Raw genomic sequence first — 26,621 nt, forward strand, 5'->3', positions numbered from 1 at the left:
ACTTCTTGAAACTATCGACATCAGCTGTTACTGTTCAATATTCATAACAGTCACAGCCATCTTTCGATAACGGACCGAACTAATTTGTACTCCCAATGGTAGCATCCGAGATCATTTGAAAACATTAGCCGCTCGTCATAGAATAAACTCAAATTTTCTCTATGATAAATACAATATTAAATTTTTAACTCAAGAAATCTCGCTCACCATCACTTAATAAATATTAATTTATACAAACGCGAATCGGACTTCTATTGAAAGAAAAGAAGAAATAGGTTAATAAGTTAGATTAGTGATGGTAGAGAAATACCAGTCCTCAGGAAAAAAATTCACCGCGTTGAGCTTGTGTGCAATTTTACATGCGCTAATTCATTTCAAACTTGTACACCGGCTTGTATCCAGGTTTACTACCAACATGAACATCGTGCACCGGAGTTGTACATAAGAGCGTGAGCTCAAGTTTGAACATATGTTTGTGTTTCGTCTTTAGACGTCTAAATCAGCTATAATATGACAAAATGTGCAATAGTTTTGACATACAATCTTATTATCAAAATAAATGATTATAAAAAAATGAAATTCCGTATTGATTGTATAGTACAAGTTTCCAAGCGTTCTTCATTAAGTAGAAATTGTCTAACAGATTCGAGTCCATTGGTAATAATATGTGTACATTCATTAAAAATGTTTGTTCGATGTTCTTTTCAGATATAACGGATAGATAGAAATATTTCTTTATTTATCTCAAAAACTGTTGCGCAATTGTGCTGAAAAAATTGTTGAACTTCTTTTAAAAAACTCAACAAATGATGAAATTTGAGACTTACCCCTACACCGGCACGAAGTGATAAAACAATAAGGGAATAGCCATTCAAAAAATTTAGCTTCAGAAACAATTTAGAAAATATATTTCTTAGTTTCTTAGATTTACTCCTAAAATATGTTCTGCACTTTTAATTGAAATAGTTTTATAAAGAGCCCGTCTTCATCACGCTAAGGTACAAACGTGATACTTGCACAAGAGTTCAAAACACAATGTTCAAACTTAAACATCGGATGCGGTGTTCAAATGAGTGCGAAAACTTTCGTGAGCATACGTGAGTATACATGCTGAACCTTGAAGACTGAGAAATGCTATAGCTTACTGTGATTTTCTCCCTGAGATGAATTGGAGTTTATCGGATATAATCACTATTGGTGTTTTATTCAATTAACAGTATGATGATTGAAAGATCAACTTTGGTCGAAGCCACGAATCCTTCTCATGTGGAGAACTTATTCTAAAGACTGTCCCAGAAAGTATGGACGCACTTTGATTTCACTGTAAATAATTCACAAGTGTTAGATTTTCAAATTTTATTCGATATACTGATAATATTAAAGAATATTATTCTCAACATTTGCTACTTAGCCATTGTAGACTAGCTGGCGCACCTTCTTGCGAACGTTCCTCATTAAATTCCGTACAAACTTCTTGGCGACAAGTTTGGACACTTTTTTCCAATCTTTTTCGAACTGTTGAATGGTTTCGGCTGCCGAGACATGTTTCCTAAGATGCGCCTTCGTTAATGCCCAAAATTCCTCAATTGGTCGAAGTGGTGGGCAATTTGGTGGATTCATGTCTTTTGGGACTAAAGTGGCATTTTTGGTAGTATACCATTCTACCGTTGATTTCGAGTAGTGGCAAGAAGCAAGATCTTGCCAGAAGACAACAGGATCCTTGTGGCTTCGAATCATGGGTAGAAGTCGTTTTTGTAAATATTCCTTGATGTATATTTCGCTGTTCATTGAAGCAGCGGTGATGAAGGGTTACGAAATCTTATCGCAGCTACAAATTGCTTGCCAGACCATAGCTTTCTTACCACATTTTTCGACTTCAACCGATGTTTCGGACTGGCTTAACACTTGCCCTTCTCGCACAGTATGATATTGTGGTCCCGGCAAGGATTTGTAATCGAGTTTCACGTAGGTTTCGTCGTCCATGATTTTGCAGTTCGAATTTCCAGCAAGAATCGTATTGTACATCTTTCGAACCCTCGGCCTGATCGATGCTTCTTGTTTCGTAGTACGTTTTGGTTGTTTCTGCTTCTTATAGGTTCGAAGATTCAAACGTTCTTTAGCCCGAAGAACATTTGACTTCGAATTGCCCATTTTTTTGGTCACATCCCGAACTGAAACTTCCTTCTTTTGCTCGAACGCCTTCAGCATACGTTTATTCAACTGAGTGTTCGACTCTTTCTCGGTTTATCCTCACCGAACTTCCTGATTGCATTTAGCACGGCTTTTTCATTACTCCTTCCTTTTTTGCTATCTTTCTCAGTGACAGTCCGCGTTCTGTGCACCATTTGTACACAATTTTTCGACGTTTTTCTGCTGAAAGTAAACACATTTCGAAACAAACTAATGAAAACGAATAAACAACTGCACAAGTGGTTAGAGAAGAGTGTAAACAACAGGACGCAGCCAGCCATATTAGATTCGAATATATTGAGATATGGAATCAAATTTCTAAATTCTATTGAAACAAATCGAAAGTTTATTTGATTCAAATGCTTGTTACAGTACATTGAATTAATCAAATATGTTGTTGGATAGATTCAAATAAAAAAATAATTCATGGGTGTTGATTAAAATTTTTCGTCCCTGAATCAAATGCCAGAGATTATTGATTCTGAAACATTTTCATTGAATCAAACATTTGTATTAGTTGATTTAGCGAGATTGAACACAACTTTTGCTGAGATTTCATTTTGTTACATCATTTAAATGGAAAATGTACGGAAATAAGTTTCGAAGCAGTTTTTAACTATACGCACTATTGAAATCGTTTGAGTTGTGCGATACTATAGTGAGTGCTTTCATAAGATAGGTAGGTCATGAATTATGTATGTAAAGCGAAATTACATTTGTATTCATTCCAGGGAACGGTTTCTCAGTAGAGTTTTTGGAATTTATTGAACGAAAGGAAGTAGAGGAGTCAAAAACGCAACCGTACTCAGCTGAGAGCACAAAATGCATTCAACAATAAATAAAAATTTAATTTACCATAATTAGTCATAAATTCTTTTCAAATAACAATTTATAGAATTTAAAAAAAATCCATCATTGAATCTACAGTCGCACGAAACCCTGATTTTAGAAACAAAACTGATTTGCTTTGAATCAAATAAAAATTGTATTTGATTCCAAGTGAAATGAAATTCGGATGGAAATGAAATATATTTGAATTCAAAGCACAATATATTTGAATGAAATGCTTCTTTTATTTATTCCCAATAATAATTTGCTTTGATGTAAATATCAAATGTATTTGAATTAAAGAAAAATGAAAATAAGCGCTGATTCAAAATAAAATATCTTTGAATTCAAAGTGTATTACATTAAAATTTAAAATAAATTTTTTTGCGTGTATATTTTTCGAAAGAACCAAAATAATGATGGAATGAAAAGCGATCCCTATAAGCATATGTTTCATTGATTCGCTTTGAAGAGCAGCGATCAATCGAAGTTCACCTTTTTGATTCATTTGAAATAAACTTAAACAACGCTTTTCCAAGCCTACTTGTCCCTGATAAATACTGATTCTGACGCGAAAGTGATTCTAGGTTTCAAAATGTTATCCGAACTGCGAAAACGGGGTGAGGCTTTTTAAGGTCAACATAATACATTTTCATTAACACCATCGCTCTACGAGTTATGGTTCATCCTGGGAAACACACAAAAGCGAAACTAGCGGCATTGAACTTGATACTCTCTAACCGAGTAGCTCATCAATCAACTCGTACTCGCGTCGGTCCAGGACCAGGAGCAAACCAGGTATCGTTTAATTTAACTAATGCAGCATTACTATGCTGATACTTTGCGCTGTCCTTGACAGGGACAAGCAATTGTTGAAGTTTTTATTTGCATATTGCATTAAGTACGCTGGTAGATAAAGTAAATGTTGCTCTAATGGACGGAACACGCCTTAACTTCAATGGAAAAAAAATCTATTTTTTTTAAATTTTCCTCGAAAAAGGTTATCTGTCGTATGAATTAACCCAATGAGATCCAATCCAGTCGCACTCGATTCGGAAGGCGTTGATGACGTCGTTTTCAACCATAATGGTATAATAATCTTCCTATCGAATATTGTCATTGAAACATTCTATTGATGGGTGGATAAAGTCAAGATTCAATATCGTAGCAAGACATGATGACATATAACGACCCCTTTTTCCAGTCGTTGATCTTTCTTCCTCGGTACGGTCGGTCTTCTTCGGTTCGCAATGAAAGCATCATCCTACACACGATTACCGTTATTATCTGCTGGGTGGAAAATGAGACGAGTTCAGGCTCATGAAGGCCCATGAGCCAATAAATTTCCCGCCGGCCCTCCGGTCTCCAATAACGCATTACGTTACTACCGAGCGTAACGAACTTACATTCTTCCGCGTTCAATAACTCTCAAATTTACGACCGGGTGCCACTTAGACGATCGTATTTCTTGACCAGATTTATCTCATTTCAATATCCTAACAAGCTGCGGTCAATCTTTCCTCCGTTTTTCGTTTTTTTTTAACCCGTGGCAATTAAACCGAGATGAAGGCAATGTGCTCTCCCTCGTTAAATCAACGATGGAAACGCGTGGTCCATTGCGGCGTTTGTTGTAAGTAGCTTCTGCGAATGCCGGTAATTCTCGATTCATGTACCGCTAGAGACGATAATCACATTTCCAAAACCAGTGACTACGTTTTCATTAACTACACTAGATATTTTATTGCAGGACTTGAGTGAGTGCTAATCCGGGATTGAATCCAGAGCTCAATTGAAAAGTGGTTATTTAAGAAACAGTCAGCTGTAAATTAACTTTCCAAATCTCGCAAATTTCCTCCCGGATTTTCCTTTCCTCTGGAAATTAAATAGGGTTATGTTTCTTGAATTCCCCTCTCTAAGTTTTGCTTTAACCCATGGCAGTCTTGCGGAACGGGACTTTGCTTAGCGGAGACGACGGAGACGTCGTATACAGAAGTCGTTAATTATCTTTGATATGCGGCGTTCATTTCTTTTCACTTTCCATCGGTTCTGTTTTTAGCTCAGCTCTTTTGCAGATTTTTGTCTCTACGGACATTGAGAATACTCGAGTATAAATGTGCTTTTCGGTAATCTCCCCTGCTCTCGGGATAAGAAAAGAACGGCAGTCGAAATTAATTAGCACCATCGGTAGAATACCGCATTTTTATCACTCAACTTTGTCAAGGTCATTGACGTTGTTTAGAAAATCGGAGAAGATATTTGACTTGTCAGCTCCCGAGCTAGACGGATTGTGACAAACCTTGCTGAGGTCGCACAATTTGTACATTTCAGAACTGGACGCGTTAGTTATTCGAATATCGAAAATGATAAAACAAACCGCATGCCTTTTAGTAAACATTCAATCTATTTTTCTGTCACCATTCGCCTTCGACTCACTAGTGCATAGCAGTTAAAAGCAGTTAAATTGCTAGTCATTGAAGAGTTGAAGACAAGATATATTAATTTTCCACAGCTATCACCATGAAAATCATTTGATCGGTGTTGCAAAAATTATCACACGATCACCGCTGAGTGTGGATAGAATCTCATCCCGTTCAATAACACTATGGAGCAAATCTACGCCAAATCGTCCAGAAATGGCAAAATTCTGGCACGACCTCCTTCGATTTGCTTGAAACTTTTCGTGTGTGATAGTTAAGGCAAATAATACAATTGATCAAAAAGTTCTTGGAATCACCACCGTGTGGCGTTCTCAGTCACCCGATTAGATTTTTTTTAGGTTGCTACATCTGTCATTGATATTCTATCAAATATTTAGCTTGATACCTGGACATTTGTAATAGTTACGCTGTACTGAGTACATCTGCGACTGTGCGTGTTCTCGATTTTGTGCAATTTTCATAATGGAATTGAATTTGCAACAACGAGTTTGCATTGAATTTTGCGTTAAAAACGGTATTATTTGGCCTTTGGGCGTTATGAGACGTTTGCGTGAAGTAATTCGCCAAAAAAGACCAGATTTGTGGGAAAACAACTCGTTGATCTTGCACCACGTTAACGCACCGTCACACAGTGCCATCAATTTCCGTGAACCTTTTGGCTAAAAACGACGTCATTGAGCAACCACCGAATGCACCTGATTTGGCTCTCAGCGACTTTTTTCTATTCGTTTCAGCATCCGAGATCAGAGTATTTTTTAATTTTCTGAATAAGCTCCGGGAGCTTTTTGAAAAAGGTAGTGAACAATTTTGCACTGGTTTAGACTATTTTTTAAAAAAGGCGTATGTGTTTTAAGCCACATTATTTTTAAACACTACAGGTTTGTACAAAAATTGTATCTAAGAAGAAGTTGTAGGTAATCAATATTAATATTAATATTAATATCCAAACTACGCTCAATGAAAAAACCCATAGAGAGATGTTTTCCCAAATGCAATCATTTTCGAGATATATGAGAAACAAAAACGATAAAATGGGTATTTCATGAGTGTACGCCTTTTTGCCTTTCTCATACAGGACGGCTATGAAATCGCTGTGAAAACCGACTTTTGAACGGAACGGAACGGAGTGTCATATACCATTCGACTCAGCTCGTCGAGATCCCAAAATGTCTGTGTATCTGAAAAATAATGTCACTCGATGTTCTCAGCGATGGCTGAGCCAATTTTCACAAACTTAGATTCGAATGAAATGTCTTATAGGTCATATGCCGGTTCCGAAAGTACAAGGCAATATGTGCAAATCTATGAGAAAATGCGCACTCGATTTTCTCGGAAAGTTCTATACCGATTTTTACAAACCAAGATGTAATTAAAAGATCTTGCAAAAGTCCCCGAAAAGTTGATCCAGATCAGACTTTCGGTTCCAGTATTACAGTGCGATTAGTGAAAATTTTCAAATTCATTAGTATTTTTTCACAAGCGATGGCGAAACGAGGTGCACATTTTTATAAAACTTACCGCTAAATTCCTCTAGTTGGCAGACCTTGTTAATTAGTGAATATATAAAACTCATTTGGGACTACTAGTCCTCGATTTCCGCTTCCGAAAGCATCGATAATAGTGAAGAAAAGCTCCAAAAACGGAACTCACTTCGATTTCTCAGCAACGGTTAAAAGGAATTTCACAAATCGTCGATTCAAATAAAAGCTCTTATTGTCTTAAAAAATACAGTGCAATGTCATCCAGATCCGACTTCCGGTTCCGAAATTATAGGGCGATGAGTGTCAAAACATTCAAATCGTTATTCAAAATGACAATGCAAAACCGGTACGCGTCGGTACGTGCGGCTTTGCTCCGTTCGGAGCGTGCTTTGTTCAATTTCGTATAGCGTGCAGGGTTGCCACATTTAAATCTATATTTTTAGATGAAGAATATTCATGATAGCGATATTTTTCTATAAAAATACACTTATTACCTTTCTCATATAGAAAGTGTATGCAATCACTTGAAAAATTGACTAGTGAAAATAAGTGCTCTATGTCTTTCGATACAGTTCATCGAGCTGAGCAATGTCTCTGTGTGTCAAATAATGTCACTCATAAAATAAAAAAATCTCGTAGTCCTATAGGTTGCTATTGAATTTCATCATGTTTTCATAGGGTAAAGTGTGTTTAAAATGGCAAACCGTCATTTAGAGCGACGATGCGGTAAAATTCTTCTAGATTTATCTCAAAACAGATTTAATTTGTAGGCCATTGTTTTATTAGTTACTTACTAAACGAACCGACTTCCGCTATACTGGTTCCAAGTAACAGAAATAGTGGTCAAAAACTCTAAAACGAAACTGACTTAATTTTCTCAGAGATGATTTGATCGATTTCCACAAACTTAGGCTCAAATAAAAGTTCCTACAGTTACATAGGCTGCTGTTTAATTTCATCCGGGTTCGACTTCCGGTTCCTGAACTATAGGGTAAAGTGTGTTTGATCATTTAGTGCGACGATGCAAAATAAAGAAAAATTCGTATTAACTTGAAATAACTGTTTGAAAAAAAATTCTTGACAGAATCTTCTAGTGATGTTTTTGGAAATATAAGAAATATGAGAGAGACACTAGGTGGATCAAAAAAGAATTTGATTATACATTTAGAAATCCATATTCCTGTTTGTCACGATCATCTGAGTTTTATCCGTAGTTACCAATACCTTGCCATATCATAAGTTTTCTTGCGAAATCATCAGCAAAAATGCATTTAAACTTGCTAGAGACCAGAGGCAATAAAAGTCATTTTCTTTCATTCGAAATAGACGAAAATAGCGATAATGAGATCCAAGTTGAATTCACGAAAAAAGCGGAAGAGTAGTTTCAAAATTGTGTTCTTTCTTTCATTTAACCTTTTATTCATTTTGTGGATTTCAGTGAAAATCGTATACTATGCAGTATCGGCAGTGGCGTCTCGCGACAAAATATACGGATACAATAAAATAATGCTATACTTTTGGATGGGATTTTTTTATTAAACTTATTTCGGTGCTCTGCACGTCGATAAAATCTGTCAATAACTTCATCAATAAAACCGGGTCATCAAATGGTGAGATAACTAAGTCCTCACAAGTTCCCATCTCATGCCTCCCCGTGTGCCTATGATGACATTTGGTCAATAGAACGGCGTCGACTGGGTGCTATCGCCTTCTGCGTTAGTAGCAGAATGAGAGGGTGCGAATTGACTCATAAGTTAAAGCCCATCCTAAAGTGCAATGTTTATCATAGTATATTACAACATATGATTCTGTTGTTTATTACATCATGTATTATTATTATTATTATTATTATTATTATTATTATTATTATTATTATTATTATTATTATTATTATTATTATTATTATTATTATTATTATTATTATTATTATTATTATTATTATTATTATTATTATTATTATTATTAGAAGAGCGTAACTTACACTGCCACATTAACTGTTATATTGTATCATAGCATATTATTTCATACATTATCGTCTTACATGTTTTTTTGTCTTTTATGTTATTATATAATATGTTGTATGGTATTATACTGCATTGCATTATATCATATTATGTTGTATTATATTATATTATAGGGTTTACATATTATGAGTAGTACTACGTACCTCTGCGCAAAATATAAATTTGTTTTCCTTATAAGTTATCATTTTTAGAGTAACTTTTAACTAAATATCAAGGTTGTCACAAGGTGAGCTTGGTCCTCACTGGTTCCTGTTTCATGCCTACACGTGTGTCTGTGGTGACAATTGGTCGATGGAATGCGTTGATGGCAGAATGAGAGGATGAGAAATGACATATAAATTCGAGTAATATAATATCATAGAATATCGCAACATATCATTTTATTCATTCTATTAATTATTATATATCTCATTGTACTATATAATATTGTTTTTTATTATTATTTTCATTATTATATTTATTGTTATTATTATTAATTTGTCATCAATAATAAAAACATATATTATTTTTATAGATGTGGATATTATCATTGTTATTAGAAGAGAAATATTCTACTTCCTGCAGTATTACGAAGATAGAAGAGCATAACTGACACTCTACATTAACTGTTATTTTATATCATGTTTTATAATATATTATATTATATTGTATGACATTGTATTATATTATATTAAAATAAAATATATTATATTATATTATGTTATATTATACTATTTTGTAATCTATCATCTATCATTTTATGTTATATTCATTCCATTACACTAACATATGTTTCATTGTATTTATCAATATAAAACATTTATCACGGGGACGTAAAGGGGAGGGAGCATCAGGGCATCGGACGAATTGATGACTGGACGAGGGATTGTGGATAGCCAGCCCAAGTCACTTGAAGGAAACTTGTTGCCTTCTGAAGGTTTGAAATGAGTCTGACGCGCCCTTCTCAAACAAACCATCAGGCGGGTTCAAGCATGTATAGCGATATGCTTCATCCATGCACTGAATATTATGGTTGGAAGAGCATCTTTTATTCCCGCGGAATACGAGTAAGTGACTCTACTTACGTATCCGCCCAACCCTTTTTGTTCGCTTTTCGGTAACAGCTATAGTGAGAAGGTGAATGGATGAGTCATATCGGAGCTACTGTAAGTCTACCCGCATCCACTGGCAAGTCCTTGAACTGATGGTGGCTTCACTTCACATCACATCACATCACAATAACTTCATCAATAAAACCGCTTCGACGTTGCAACTAAGACAGCAACTTGTTTTCAACTGCCATAAGCATAAGCTACTGAAGCCTCTTCTGTAGTTCTCGAATAGAGAGAACAACATATCTCAGTACTGAGCTGAGAAATTCATTTTCTTTTTTGAATTTGTGCAGTAACTCATGGGCACAGACAAGATACTAGCTCTATGACCAGTGATACTTTAAATGAACAAAATCGCTCATTATTTTATATTCGGTACCATCCGACATGCTTTCATCGAATAAATAGAGAATATAAAGAAATAATTGAATGTCGATGGGGATGCAATTAATTCCTTCAATTTGACCGGTTGTGCAGTGCACGAGGTGCACATGCGGACGGGACGCCACTGAGTATCGATATTCAACCGAAACTTCGAGAAACGATAATGACAGAAATCATATTTTGAACTCGAATAATAAAAATTCACGGATCTTCAATATATTGAAGGATGAATGAGAATTGAAACTCGACTAAATTTTCAAAAAACCAGTGACGTTGACATTGATACTCGCTTTTGTTGAAGTAAAAGACGAAAATGTTTGGTCTCTCTTCGTTTGTTTTGAATGCGACAGTAAACAAATATGGAAAATGAGGCTGTAGGATTGTATGCTTTCATTGAAAATACGTGATAATCTCCGCCTACTCGGATACAATCCATTTTAACCTACGTGTCGTCGTCCATAAGAATACTTTGGAATAGAATTGGATGCTTTCAGGTCATAAATTGTTTGAAACCAATCGTGACGAAATTTTTAGCACTGAAAGATGAAACTTTTCAAAACAAACAGCTGTCACAACGTTCGAGTTTCGACAACTAGGAGTGTTGCGCAGTGTGTCCATTGTTAAGTGATTCAAGCTTCAAGGGTGTTTCTGGTCAAATTCCAAGGCCTGCCGGGTATTTTCATTTCATCATTTCGCAGTATCCAGTTCCAGTGTTTTGCAACCATATGTCGGACTAACATGGTTTTATTTTTTTCATCTAGTTACGTTTGAATCTGACAGAGACAGTGAGTAGCGAGGCAAGTTGGTCGTTGATCCTATTCTTGTTATCATGAGTGGATTAACAAAAATACCATAAAACATATATTTTGCTTGTTGTTGCAATTGAAAAATTCATGTAATTGAGTTTTTCGTTTCGTGAGTCCAAGACACAGAAGTTTGACGTAGATTGCTCTCACCCGGAGTGAAAAAGCAAAAAAAAATTGTTGGGATTCTGATACGTGACTGAAACACTAGTAGCGCGCCTGAAAAGCTAGTAAAGGACGGCTGGGAGTCGAAAAATAAAAAGAACAGGCACCGAACTGTCTTTGGCAAACATATCGAGATGGGTGGTGTTGTGTGCTGGAGATACTTGATATCAGTCAGTCAGTTTGTCATCGCCTGGGGAGTTGTATCTGAGTGATTTGATGATAATAACACTGTCGGTCACAGTGTCACATGCCTGTCGGTTGAAGACGTTTGATGCTGTGCCAGCAGAGACGAGGCTTGCTTCGATTATAACAATGATGATGAAAGAAAAATAGTACCATATGTGTGATAACGGGGCTGTTTTGACAACCAAGCAGACGTCATATTTGTAAGGACCCGGTACCCGACCATATGAAAATGATATTCTCTATAGTTCAGTTAATTTGACCCGTTCGACCCATTTCGAGCGCCATTCAACAGTGAAAAGGATCGTGTGGGAATAGGCGGCGCGTGAACCACAAAAAAGCACATCACCACCGAGCGCTTTCAAAGTATGCGTGTGTGAGAATACGCAATGAGCGTGTTGTTATGGCAATTTACTGCGGGTTTGCCCGCGACTCAATTGTCGGGCTCGGTTGGATGCCGAACCAGCTATCAGGTCACCGAGGGATCGAACAACGAAAAGGACATGCTGCTGTAAAATGAGTTCATGTTGAATGGGACTGTTATTCGAATGTGTGAGTGTGTGTTTGTACCCCGCCTTTGGGTTAATCTGGGATATAAAATTCAATCTCAGTTTTATGTTGACTTTTTTTTTCGCAGCATTTGGCCGCTTATGCAAAAATGAATGTAAACATGAACTGGGAATAATCGTGAAACATTGCAATAATGCGACCGGGCAGGACCAGGCAATTGAACCGGATCGCCGATCGAACTGGCCGAATGTGTGTGTGTGTGTGCGGCTGACCTCGGCCGTAGATCTCCCTCAAACCAATAAATTGTTGAAATTCGTTTGCTTGTAATACGAATATGGCAATGGAAAAGTTGGGCAGAAGTGATGCGATCAGGTGTCTGGTTTTTACATTAAATGAATTATTTTATATGAAAATGAGAGAAGAGAATCAAACACAAAACTGAACTGTGGTGGTTTCCTTTGATGTTAGGAACGGAATCGAACGCGCCTCGCTCGTTGTAAGTAGCAATTAATCACTGGGATGAATTTGAAATTCGATTTCAATCGACCCACTATACATTCACACTGGCCAATCTAATTGGGACATTGAGTGTTCTTGTTTCTAAAGATGAATTCAGGTAATACGATTACACTTAATTATTGCTGTGCTTTGACAGTAATGAAATCAAAGTAGGCAATGGTGTTTTTTTTTCAAAACATTTTCCAACGGGAAGCGTTTTAGTTATACGAAGCTCAAATTTCCTGGAGATGCGATTCGTCAATGCGTCAATTGGACATATTTATTTTAGAAATGTCATCTGGCTGTATAAATCAAATGAGCAATTCCATACGAAATCGCATTGTTTCTTTATGACGCATGCATTTTTTGTGATCAAAAGAGACAATTTGCATCATAAGTCTGTCATTTTTACTCTAGCCTAACTTTTGATTAGTCTCTTCTCAGAAATCGCTTGAGAATTTTTAATAACATATGTTTCAGAAATGATGGGACCGATCGATTTGATGTCTTCTGCATTGTTTTAGATACACAGTTCGAAAATTTTTTGTGATTTTACATCTTATCAGATGCACATAAATGGAGTGTCATATTCCACACAAATTTATATTCAAGAACATGTAAAATTGTGTGATTTGAAAATTACATGGCTTCAAAACGAATGGAATAACAGTTCGGCTGAAAAGTTCGTATCGTTTAATAGAAACACACATTTTTTTGCCAAAATTCGTTTTTATTATTCAACATAATTGCCATCAGAGGCGATACAGCGATTATAGCGATCTTCCAACTTTTCGATACCATTTTTGTAGTACGATTTGTCCTTTGCCTCAAAATAGGCCTCAGTTTCAGCAATTACCTCTTCATTGCTTCTAATTTTTTTTACCAGCGAGCATTCTCTTGAGGTCTGAGAACAGGAAAAAGTCACTGGGGGCCAAATTTGGAGAATACGGTGGATGAGGGAGTAATTCGAAGCCCAATTCGTTCAATTTCAGCATGGTTTTCATCGACTTGTGACACGGTGCATTGTCTTGATGAAACAAAACTTTTTTCTTCTTCAAATGAGGCCGTTTTTTTTAAATTTCGTCCCTCAAACGCTCTAATAACGCTATATAATAGTCACTGTTGATGGTTTTTCCCTTTTTAAGGTAGTCGATGAAAATTATACCATGCGAATCCCAAAATACAGACGCCATAACCTTACCGGCCGCTTGTTGAGTCTTTCCACGCTTTGGGTTCGGTTCATCGCGTGCAGTCCACTCAGCTGACTGGTGATTGGACTCCGGAGTGAAGTGATGGAGCCATGTTTCGTCCATTGTTATATATCGACGAAAAAAATCAGTTTTATTTCGATATAACAGCTCCAAACACTGCTCAGAATCATCAATTCGTTGTTGTTTTTGATCGATTGTGAGCTCACGCGGCACCCATTTTGCACAAAGCTTTCTCATATCCAAATATTCGTGAATAATATGTCCAACACGTTCCTTTGATATCTTTAGGGTGTCAGCTATCTCGATCAACTTCACTTTACGGTCATTGAAAATCATTTTGTGGATTTTTTTCACGTTTTCATCGGTAACAGCCTCTTTTGGACGTTCATTGCGTTGATCGTCTTCGGTGCTCATATGACCAGTACGAAATTTGGCAAACTACTTACGAATTGTTGCTTCGCCCGGTGCAGAGTCTGGATAACACTCATCAAGCCATTTTTTTGGTATCGGCGGCACTTTTTTTTCATCAAAAAGTAGTGTTTCATCAACACACGAAATTCCTTTTTTTCCATTTTTTTCACAATAACAAATGTAGCTTCACTCAAAATGCAATATCTCACAAACTAATAATCAGACAGCTGTCAAATTTATACACGTATCTTTTGAAGGTTGGTACTAACTGAAAATGGTATGGATTTAATTCTAGTGGCGCCCTCTCATAGAAACGATACGAACTTTTCAGCCGATCTGTTAAAACTCAAAAGATCAACAGCAACAACGCGACTTGAACTGAAAAACATTAGATCACGAAGTACACCAGTTATGTATGTTATGTAGTAGTTATGAATTCTATTGTTTGTAGAATTATGTCACCTGTAAAATTCATTATTTTTCTTCTGTGTAGTTATTAGAACTATGTAAAAAATTTAGTGACAACAATTTTTTGTTAGATTTTATTTTAAAAAGAACGCTTAAATTTCAAATATTAAAAAAAAGTGTTTTTGATTATTTTTTATGTATTGTTGCTAAAGTTCAAAGTAAAATAATGTTAAATTTCAAGAATTTATAAAAAAATCGTATGGTAAAATATTTTTTTTTTCGAATTCACGAAAAGTCGAAAGATTTTTTTTCAGTGTGTATTTTTTTTATAAAGTTCAATTGATTACCTACAACTTCTTCTTAGACAAATTTTTTGTAGAAGCTATATATTTCTAGCAATAATTGTTTAAAAATAATGTGACTAAAAACACATGTGCGCCCTTTTCAAAAATTAATCTTGTGTGAGAAAAATCTCTAGACCAGTGAAAAATACTTCATTTGCTATACCGATCACACATGTAACGTCTCATGCATATCCAAGGGGGTCGTGCCAAAATTTTGTCATTCCTGGACGATTTGGCGTGGAATTGCTTTTCTTAAAACTAAGCCTGGAATAAAAGGGGTAAATTGATGATGCAAATTGTTTTGTTTGGCCGTGAATAACGCTTATGCAAAATTTAAGCCAAATAAAAAAAAATACAAAAAAAATTTCAAAACAAACTCTGTCATTTGCGGTGGAATTGATCAGGTAACTTACGTTTGCTTACGATTAATTTTTCAAATTAAATTTTCGTATATTTTTCTTGGCCTCAAATGTTGCCTAAGCATTCTCCATGTTCAATATAGACTATTTTCATCATCGGGTAATGCCATTTTGACTCTAGCCGTCCGACTCTCAGTCCAAAGCAAAACTATTTGTTGAAAATTGTCTTAGAAACGATTAGACTGGTCGACTTGATGTCTATTTGTAGAGATACTAGCAACACGGATTCTCGTTTCTACAGTAAATGTTTGATACTCGATATAACAGTGTATTTCGTTTTTTTTGGCAAATGTCTGCCCCTCAATTATCTTCCATTGTCCAAGCATTATTTTTAGCTTGCTAGGTATAAAATTACTTGTAAATCTATCACGTGGAATAAAACGTCTGAATCCGTTAGTCCGTACGTGTCTGTTTGGTAAATTTCCCATACCAAAAACCCTGGCTTTATTCGCATTCGCTTGGTGCGAATTTAGCACTGCGGAAAGTGCACAAAGCTTATCAAATCATTCTAGAGTTGTACTAAATTGTTGATTTTAATCTCCGATTTTCAAAGACGCAATCTTTGAATTTTCTTTAGATAATATTTATAGCCATTTTTCGTTGTATTTTGCTTTAATGCAAACGACCAGCAGCAGGATGACGCAATCGATCTTCTTTGAAGAGTAATTGACTCTGTGAACATCCCGTAATTGATTCATTCTATTGAATGACTGAATGTTAGATTAGCACGAATTTTACTGGTTTCAACTGTAACATGCATTCTGCTGCCAGCCAGGAAGATGTGTTCTTCTGTGGCTCAGCCGATTAACAGGCGTACTTTGTGATCCATTGATGTTCGGTTCAAGTCGCGACGGTCGCTATCAGTATTCATTGTTTTATTTCAATGAATTTCATGTCATGGAATTTTAGACACAATATTGAATGCTCTTCCACGTAAATTTGCGTCAACTGCGATGCTCAATTTAATAAGATGTACAATCACAGGGTTTCTTAGTAGTGTGTAAGGAGTGTATCGAAAATATGCTATCCACAATATTTTTTTTCAAATTATGATAAAAAACGAACATTTCAAACTAAAAATTGATCCTTTATTTTACGAGGTTCAACTTGATCATAATGAAAACCTTTTGATCGAACGCTCTTCATCAAGTTCCCGGCAAGTGTTGCATCGCATTTTTGGACGCTTTAGCCCATTTTTTTTATTCCTGCATGTTCCCAGCCGCCTTACCAGTCTTCTTGAAGACCCTCTTCACGATTGCCCAGTAACGTTCGATGGGTCGAAGCTGAAGGCAATTTGGTGGATTGATATTTTGCTCAAAGAAATTTATACCCTTTCCCGCAAGCCAATTGAGAGTGGTTTTGGCATAGTGAGCCGACGCTAAATCCGGCCAAAACAGTGGAGGTGTACTATGCTTCTTATATAAAGGCAGCAATCTCTTCTGGGGACACTCAGATCGATAGATTTCTGCATTTATAGTTCCGGTAGTGTAAAAAATGGTTGACTACAAACCACAGGAACATATTGCTTACCATACCAGTACCTTTCGACCGAATTTCTCCACTTGAATCGACCTGTCCGCATCGCTCACATCCTCCCCAACGACGACAGTAAATTATTGTGGGCATGGGTTTTTGAGTCCTCGCCAATTTTCGCACAGCAATACCCTCTTCGCTTAGCCATGTATCCAGAACCTTGATTTTCACTTCCTTTTCAATACGCAATATTTTGAAAACGCACAATTTCAACCGCAAAACAAGTAAACAAACGAAAGCTGACAGCCAAACGCACAGCATGCTGTGATCTGAGCGTAAAAAACCATCACATATACATGCGTACAACACATATGTGTATAGCTTATTTTCGGCACACCCCTTATCTACCAGGCAAAAATGTGCAAAAAATGAAAATATGTGTTCTAACTTTTCTCATAGATGGCGCGACCGATTTTCACAAGCTTAGGTTCAAACGAACGGTCCTGTGGTCCGATACGGAACTCCGACTTCCTGATCCGAAAATAATGGGTAAAGTGTGTTTAAAATCTTTACCATCACTGAAAAGGACGAAAAACCGTAAAAAAATGTTCTAAATTCATCTCGAATCTTCTCCAATCGATAGTTTTTTTGATGTCGCATGTTTTAGAAATGGATGAAACGTTGAGATATGGTATAATCTAAAAAACGATAGTGGGAAAAACGAATTTGGGACTTAGAGAATTTAAGACCGCGTAGCTTAGAAAATCCGCGTAGAAAAATAAACGCAAAACTGAAGAAGTTTTTTGTATGCCAATTTTTTTTATGCCAAATGTAAAACGACTTTCGGCGAAATGACCTGCTCCTACTATAAGTTGCTGTAGATTTTTACTCGAATCCTGCTTTTGGTTCCGGAATTACAGGGTGAAACGTGTTTGAGCTTTCAATCCGTCATTTTGAGCGACGATGATTCCATCAGACCATGGATCGGAAATTCTCGAACAGCGTGTGGATGATCATAGCTCCAAATACTACAATTTTTCTTCTTGACGTTTCCATTCAACCGAAAATGCTCCTTATCAGTGAAGAGAATTTTGCGTTATAACCAGTTTTAATTGATCACTGATTTTGAAAATAAATTCTCACGATTTGGAAACGTTGTTCTGGAGTTAACCTACTCATGATGATTTGCCAAACAGCGCTGAGTAAAGACGTCACTTTACACTGTCAAAACAACTTTCAGATAATAGAGTAATCCCTATTGTAAAAAACAAACTTTCTTAGGTTGTGAACCATTTCGCGGTTAATTTTAACTTTTGGTCGAAATCTGATACTTGAGCGGTTATTTTGTGTCGAGTAATTAAATTTGACTAAAACTTCTGCTCATATCAAAAAATTGACGGACGGAATTTCATTTGGGTTAAATTTTTTACTGGAAATAATTTCAACTAAAGAATTATTATTAGAATTTTCAATGCAAGATTTTTTTCAGTGTCGGAAAATAACCATCGATCTGTCAAAAATACCATGCTCTCGAGCAGGACTATTTTTGACAACATCAAATTAACCACTCGAGTGTCAGATTTTAACCAAAAGTTAAAATTAACCGCGAAATGGTTCACAGCCTTAGAAAACATTACTAACTAATTTCCGATTACCGAATTGCGGAGTGAAGTGTGTTAGAAGTTCAAACACTTCATTTGGATGGACGATGCAAAAAAGGTAAATATTCACGCACCCGTAGATTTATTGTTCTAAAGAAATGTTGGTTGAAAAAAAACAGACAATTTATTGTCACCATACAAACAAAAAACCTAGTAATTATCTCCACCTAGTAATGTTGAGTCGTTTTCCACAACTACGAGTCGCTTGTGGAATCAAACATTTTCCAGCGAGCGGATTTCGATTGGAGTCATCTGCTTGAACACTGATGACAACCAAAAAAATCTCTTGATGAATCGTGGGGCAACATTAATTGGTGAATTGAAAGAGAAGTCCGAAACAATCTGCTGTCAAAACACTTCCATTATCGACCAGCTTTGGAAACAATAAGAAGTACATCCAAATAAAGGGTGTTTTGTTATTTTAAAACGCACAAATATACCTTTAACCAGAATGGCAGTTATCCTTATTGAAAGATATGTCACATAAAAAAACACCCTCCATTCTTTATTCTGACTGAGTATGTGCAATTAACAAAAGTCATTAGCTGTCTATGAGACCATGAAAATGAAGAGAGTTGAGAGAGAGCCATATCCGGAACCGGGAGCTGAGAACCGGCATAACTGAAATCGGTTCGTTCGCAACTAACACAACCTACAAGAAGTTTTTTTTGCATAATCTCTCTAATGGGTGTCAATTTCATATACACTAAACCCTATAACTCCGGAACTGAAAGTCGGATCCGTACAAAACTTTATACTTGCTTATGGGAACATAATAACTTTCATTCGAATCTAAGGTTGTGAAAACTTAAGAAATTAGAGTGATTTCCAGCTTAGAGTATACGGTGATCCAGTATAGCCAAAATTATGCATGTGGTCTTCAACTAACCCAATCTATTCAATTGAAGAATATGGTTAGTTGAACATATTTTGCTAATTTTTTTTTGCCATGTATTAAAACATGCTCCTGAAAATGAAAGTTTTATACTAATCACCCTGTAATTCGGGAATCAGATCAAGGTGAAATTCAGGAATTTTTCATGAGATCTAGAGACCTTCCATTTGAATCTAATTTTGTGAAAATTGAATGAACTGTATCTAAGAAAATCGAGTGCGCTTTTTTAATTTGCTTTTCAAATATTTCCTCGTAGCTCCGGAACCGGAAGTCGAATTCAGATGTAATTCAATAGCAGATTATGGGTTTTTTACGCGGTTTTTATGCGGTTAAAATAAATGCAGCCACTTTTCTCAGAGATTACTGAACTGATTTTCACGATCTTAGATTTAAATCAAAGGTCTTGTGATCCCATACAAAATTGCTGAATTTTTTTTGGATAGTACTTCCGGTTCCGGAGTTATGGGGTAAAATATACAAAACATGGTAATAAGCGTACTAATTTTTCTCTAAGATGGCGTGCCCGTTTTTTACAAACTAAAGAATTTCATCTGGATCCGACTTCCGGTTTCGGAATTATATTTTATACCATCACTTAAACGGGTGAAACAAATTACTTAAAAAAAATTTAAATTGATATCAAAACCGCTCCAATCGGTAGTCTTTATCAATAGACGGTCAAACAAAGCGATTCCGGTTATTCCTTCAATTTTTACCTACCAGAGAACAGTAAGCCATGAGAATGATTTTGATAGTTACATGGTAAACTTCTCATAGAAACACATACTACTGTAGCACTCAGAAAGTTAGAAAAATATGCGGTTTTTTAAGCGGCTTTTTTACGCGGATTTCCGAAGTTACGCGGTTTTCTTATCTTATCTGAGAAATGAATGAAACGTCGAGATCTAGTGTTATCCTGAATTTTTTTTAAGTAAACTCTCTGGCACTTAGAAAATTTTCGATTCAAAATTTTTTTTTCTAGATTACTCCAGATCTGAACTTTTCATGAATTTCTAAGACATTTTTCGAATTTTTTCAAAAAAAAATTTTTTTGTGGTTGTACCAAATCTAGACGATTCATGCATTTGTAAGACATCTAGCACCAACCAATTTTTTTTTCTACTACGACTTCCAAAGATACGCGGCCTCAAAGTCGGTTTGAATTTTTTTTTGAGATTACGCCAGAGGTTTCATGCATTTCTAAGATGTTTGCTATAGAAAATTCTTTAATTTTGCGTGTTTGCAAGCGGATTTACGAAGTTACGCGGTTTTTTTTTTTACACTGTTCGTATCCCCTGTGGTAAAAGAGTCCTCAATGTACAAGGCATTCAGTTTGAATCTAAGTTGAAGAAAATCGATTGCATTTTTTGTCTATTTTTTGCACATTTTACCCCGTTACTCCCGAGATGGAAGTCGGCCCCAAAAACAATTCAGGATTTCTGTATGGGGCCACAGTAACTTTAATTTGAATCTATGTTTGTGAAAATCTACTCCGAGAAAAGTTAGTGAACAAAAGGGATAAATACACACAGACATTTTACGTACTCGACGAACTGAGTCGAATGGTATATGACACTCGGCCTTCCGGGCCCCGGGTCAAAAGTCTCTTTTCACAGTGATTGCATAGCTTTTCTATATGAGAAAGGCAAAAATCACTCACCGAGATTTGAACAGCTGAGATCGGTAATCAAATTTAAGTGCGTACACGGTAAACAGGCTGCAGCTACAAACGAACACTTCCGTCGTACTTAAAAAGTTTGTAGGAAAATAGTCTAGAATTTGACGAACTCTGAGTTAAGGTAAATTTTTTATATTGATTCGAAACATTTACGGACAAATGACATTAACCTCATGGTAATTTGTTCTTATTTTCCAGAGATTTTCTCCAAATTCTAGATTATTTTTCTAACTTTTTACAGTACTACAGTAGGATTTGTTTCTATGAGAGGTTTACCATCTAGCTATCGAAATTATTCTCATTGCTGTTCTTTGGAAGGTAAACATAATGTTGAGTGCAGTTTGTCCATTGAAATGAAAGTATTAGATTATTCTACCGGTGAAAATTGTAAATTTTAGACATTTCATTCCAAACACCTCGCGTCCCCATTGGTATGGAGAATATATGGCCATTCTGAAGGTCACATTTTGCATCGATGAACTTTGGTGTTAAAAATAGGATCCGAAAATGATTTCGAACGAATAAATCTTCTCGTTCACCCAGAAAAACTTAAACCGCAAACATCCCATTACTTACCTTTGCTGACATCGGATGAAGCAAGAGAAATGTACGGTTATTTCTGATCCAATCAAAAAACGGTGGCAAATTAAAAAACTGTCGTTGGCAAAAGGTTTTTTTAGTACTTCCTGACGGCTCTCAGACGAACGAGCATTTTGCTTAATTCAGTATCGTTTTCACTCACCTCCAGCAAATACATTTTTTTCCATTAATTACCATTAAATTTGATTCACTTTTCCCGATTGGATTCAGTCGCATTCACTTGCTCACACATAGGTTTAAATTTTCATTCCATTATAATCGTTTTAATTTCCATTTGTATCAGCATCCATCGCCGTTGCTTCCTAATTGACTTTCGTGCTCGGTTGGCACGTTTTCCGTGCACCGTCCGTTTATTCGCGGACACACTTTAATTAACTGCTCGATTGAATCGGTTCGGGCGGTTTTTTTTATAGCGATACGCAAATCCGAAAATCGAATCACAACGGGTATTGATTTCTTTTGGCGGAAAAATGTTTCCCCAAATCGCACCGGGCTAAGTTCTCTTATCACCTAGGTTTGTAACACTGTATCAAACACACACACCTTTCCGTTCCGCTTAACTTCTATCTTCCGGTGCTAATTTGTTTCCTCTGTCACGAACTCGAACTAACTCATTCGATTGTTACGCTTGTTCATCACTAATCAATTGACACTGGCGTTGTTTGATTTTTTATTTGTTTGCATAGATATATGAAGTGGCGGCCGTCGTCTGCAAAATATGCCGTAGCATCATTAGACATTAATTTCCGTGCCATTACCATTCACTAGATGTCTTATAATATTTTTCACTATTGGCCTCCTAGACTGGACTGACCAGAACTTCTATTTCCCTCCTAAACAAGTTCGACCGAGGCGGGATTCACGCGAGGACTGAAAGTATCTTGGCACTTGAATTTGAACAGTACCGCCGATGGAGACCGGTTTGCGCTGTTGCTCGTAACGGACAAAAAAACTGTACACCGTCAGGACAGAGAAAGGCACGCCGTGAGACTTTCCACCGTTTCCTCCCACAACAAACACTCTGACTACTGACAGCTGCCGGACGACGGTGACGGTGGGTTTACTAAACACTGCCGCAGCTGCCGGTTTGCGTTTGTTTTGGAAACGTCAAGAGAGTAGGAAATCGCCACATGCTGTATAGAAATGTGGCTACTAGATTGCGAATGCGGATGATCACTGTTTGAGACTGTGGGCGTGTGTGTGTATTTGAAGTGCGTTGTTTCAAGTGTATATCGGAAAGCTTACGGTTCGTTATTAGAGAGTTCTCTGAAGAGCGGAGAATATATTGAGTGGGGTTACACCATTTGAAGATTACACCGATATTTGAAAGAGAAGCGTTGGTTTAAGACAGCATAGAAATACCTGCTGGTGTGAATTTGTTTTAATTATAAAATATGCCGATTATTGCTTCGATTCCGCACATAAATTACTCATTTTAATTAGGTATGTCAGAATGCGACAGATTTTGCAAATATTGCGCGATAGCAGAATGAAAGGATGACTTATACTGATGTCGTTTTTCATTGATTCCACTCGCTCGGTGCCAGTGTTTTGCTCTGACAGTTGGTTTTGTAAAGTTTAGTTTGCACGCTTGCTGCTCGGAAATGCCCCGTTCACACTTCTGCTGGCTGCCAGCATGCTGGTGTCAGTGTACTACCCTCTTAGGAAAAAACGTTCAACTATGGTCCAATGATTCAAACTATTAGACCAACGGAGGACCACCGTTGAACGTTTTTTTCCTCAGAGGGAAGTACACTGACACCAGCATGCTGGCAGCCAGCAGAAGTGTAAACGGGGCAAAAAGAAAACGGGTGCAAAATAGTTGCCCGTGAATTGCCCCGAAAGTGCATTTTTTTCGTGCGGTGCAAATCAATGAAACACAGTGCACCCGTTTTGATTGCCCAACTGAACGAAAAGTGCACGAATCGAGCAAAACACTCCACGAGTGTTCTCAATGAAAAACGACATGAGATCTGTGCGATCTAAATCAGTGGCGCAAAATCATATTTTTAAATAGCGGTGGCGGTTAATCGGTGTAACACCGTTTGTATAAATAATCGGCAACGAAAGTGTCATTTGACTTAGATTATTATTTCCGTGTAAAGTTTACAACGAATACTTTAAAATCTCGGTTGATTTTTTCAGAAGGCTGTAAAAGCAAGGGACAGTTTCTCCTTGTTCATTCTTTCGATTATTGTGCTGTGAATATAGGCTATCTGCGCAACTCCGGAAGCGCCACCATGTGGCGCATAGCGTCTCCAGCGTGGTGCGCTGCATCGAGCGCATGAAATGTCAAACAAAGTGTGATGGCTAACAAAGTTTACAATGGCCTCTATTTTCTTCATTCACATTAACACAACTGGAATTTTGAACACTTCTGTCCGCATTATCTGCAAAAACCAGATTTTTTTGGTGAGTTTTCACAATATTTTTGTAAATATAAAAAATTAGGTATAGGATTCGCTCGAATTTTGGGAAAAATTAACCGATGCCCGGAAGGCCAACCGATTCAGCTCGACGAACTGTTGTGTATTATGTGTTGTTCACAAAGAGGTCAAAGGAAAGGTCTTCTCGTCAGCCAGTACGCAACTGATTGGTTTTGCGATTTGATGTTTACTTTTTAAGTTATACATAGTTAGATTTCAGAATTTTCAGTTTCTGTCTTTCTGTTATAGAAATGTTATGCAATCACTGTGAAAACCGACTTTTGAACCGAGGCCCGGAAGGCCGAGTGTCATATACCATTCGACTCAGTTCGTCGAGTACGCAAAATGTCTGTGCGTATGTGTGTATGTAACGTTTTTTTGCTCTAACTTTTCTCAGAGATGGCTCAACCGATTCTCACAAACTTAGATTCAAATGAAAAGTCTTGTGGTACCATACAAAATTCTTGAATATTATTTGGATCGGACTTTAGGTTCCGGAGTTATGGGGTAAAATGCGCAAAAAAAATTAAAATATGTGTTCTAACTTTTCTCATAAATGGCGCGACCGATTTTCACAAACAAATGAAAGGTCCTGTGGTCCCATACGTAATTCATGAAAATTTCATCCGGATTCGGCTTCCAAATCCGGAAATATAGAGTGAAGTTTGTTAAAAATTTTATACCATCACTGAAAATGGCGAAAAACCGAAAAAGTTTTCTAAATCGACCTCGAATTTTCTCCAATTGATAGTTTTTATCAGTAGACGGTCAAACAAACCGATTTCGGTTATTCTTTTAAGAATTGAAGAAAATTATTTTGAAGAATACCACAGTATTATATATGATAGTATGATTGATATGAGAAAGGCATCATTACACCACTAGGTGGATTAAAACAGGCTTTTGTAATTGCAATAATTGGATTGCATAGTTTCAAGCCATAGATTGTAAAAATCCATTCACTTTTAACAAAGTGCTCAGTGGTCCCAACCACATCAAAATACGTTTTCTGTTTGAGTTTCAGAGGTCGATTTTGGGGCTTCATTGCATTCAGAAAAACTTTTGTTTGGAACTGTCTTCTTCTTTGAATAAAATCAAAGTTGTCATTAATCCACTTAGAAGTTGTTACATGTTACTACAAAAAAATTTGCCGAACACATGAGCCCTTTAAAATGCATTGGTGTCGATATAAGAAGCATAATTGATATGAGGCTCCCAAAATCTAGTTTTTTCATCATAACTTTCTTAAACACACAGACGAAAAAGGGAGTTGAGGGAATAACGTTGTGGATTCACAATTTATACGTGACTCACTGTGCTCAGGCCTTAAATAAATATGAAAATACACTTTTTGAAATGAGTGTCTTAAGATTCGTTACTAAACGTAGCACTCTTATATGCGTTAGTTATTCCTTAGTTGTTCCCAAAACCTGTTGGGAAGTGTGAAAATGTTCCTTCATTATTTCTATCTGAAACAATTGATAACGAACGAGTCTAAAATAAAACAATTACTGGTTGATAGAAACTGACTTGTCGTTTACGTCATTTATATCGTCATATCTCTGGAACTGGTAAGGATAGCCACTTGATCTTCAAACTTCACCAATAACTTAATAGTAGCTTTCAAACGAATCTAAGATTGTTTTAATTGGTTCAGCCTTCAACACACACACAAACACACATACACACACACATACACACACAGAGAAACATTTTCCGATCTCGTCGAACTGGTCGTCTGATCGAGCTCGTTTTTTTTCCTGTAATTCTATTACCCTTTATAGAAAAAGGCAGATTAGGTGTGGTTAATCGTTTTTGTACGCGAGTTTCCTTAATCGACAAGAAGTAAAGATACCTAAAAAACGGGATAATACAAATTTTCGCGTTTTAGCGAGCTATTGGTGCGCAAAACAGTTTCCTGGAGAAACCCATTGTCATTTCGCTCTTCCTTATTTTATTCTCAACCTCTACGATTTACTAAGGAATTTTACGGTTTGAAAGAAATTTTCAATAACCGTGCTCATACTTCATCTGATTATGCAAATAATATTAATTAAAATAGTCGAGTTTAGCTTGGAAAACCATGGTTAAGGATATTACAGAGTACCGCGCTGACGACGCCAGCCCTCACAAGGTGTCGTTTTAATCGCTATTTCGAGATATGCAGTTAGCCTATAGAGATTTGCGTGGATTTTACAGTTCTCGGTTGATTTTTCATTAGGGCGTATAAGCAAGTGACAGTTTCTCTTTGTTTACTTTCTCTTATATTAATTACCAAGCGGTTTCCACGTTTAACACTCAACTCTTTGCATGAAATGATACCCGAAACTTTTGACTTTCAAACAGAATAGTGATATTAAAGAAAATCTTTTTAATCACATCACAATAACCGAAAGAGTGATTAAAGAGAAACTGTCACTTGCTTATACGCCCTAATGAAAAATCAACCGAGAACTGAAAAATCCACGCAAATCTGTATAGGCTTACTGCATATGAAAAA

At 36.6% G+C, this 26,621-nt stretch overlaps 1 protein-coding gene across 2 annotated transcripts in view; it reads right to left on the reverse strand.

The window, feature by feature from the left end:
• The window catches only part of LOC131425725 (uncharacterized), a 122,689-nt gene extending 99,920 nt beyond the window's left edge, over positions 1-22,769 (reverse strand). Inside the window, exon 1 of one of the 2 annotated variants that reach the window (XM_058587823.1) lies at positions 21,838-22,769. The gene's annotated coding sequence lies outside the window, so the exon portion shown is untranslated. Of the gene's footprint in view, positions 1-21,671 lie in introns of both variants that reach the window. The other variant, XM_058587822.1, reaches the window with a different exon arrangement.
• Positions 22,770-26,621: the final 3,852 nt, after the last annotated feature.

The sequence above is a fragment of the Malaya genurostris genome, chromosome 1 (assembly GCF_030247185.1).
Source record: "Malaya genurostris strain Urasoe2022 chromosome 1, Malgen_1.1, whole genome shotgun sequence".
Lineage (NCBI taxonomy): Eukaryota > Metazoa > Arthropoda > Insecta > Diptera > Culicidae > Malaya > Malaya genurostris.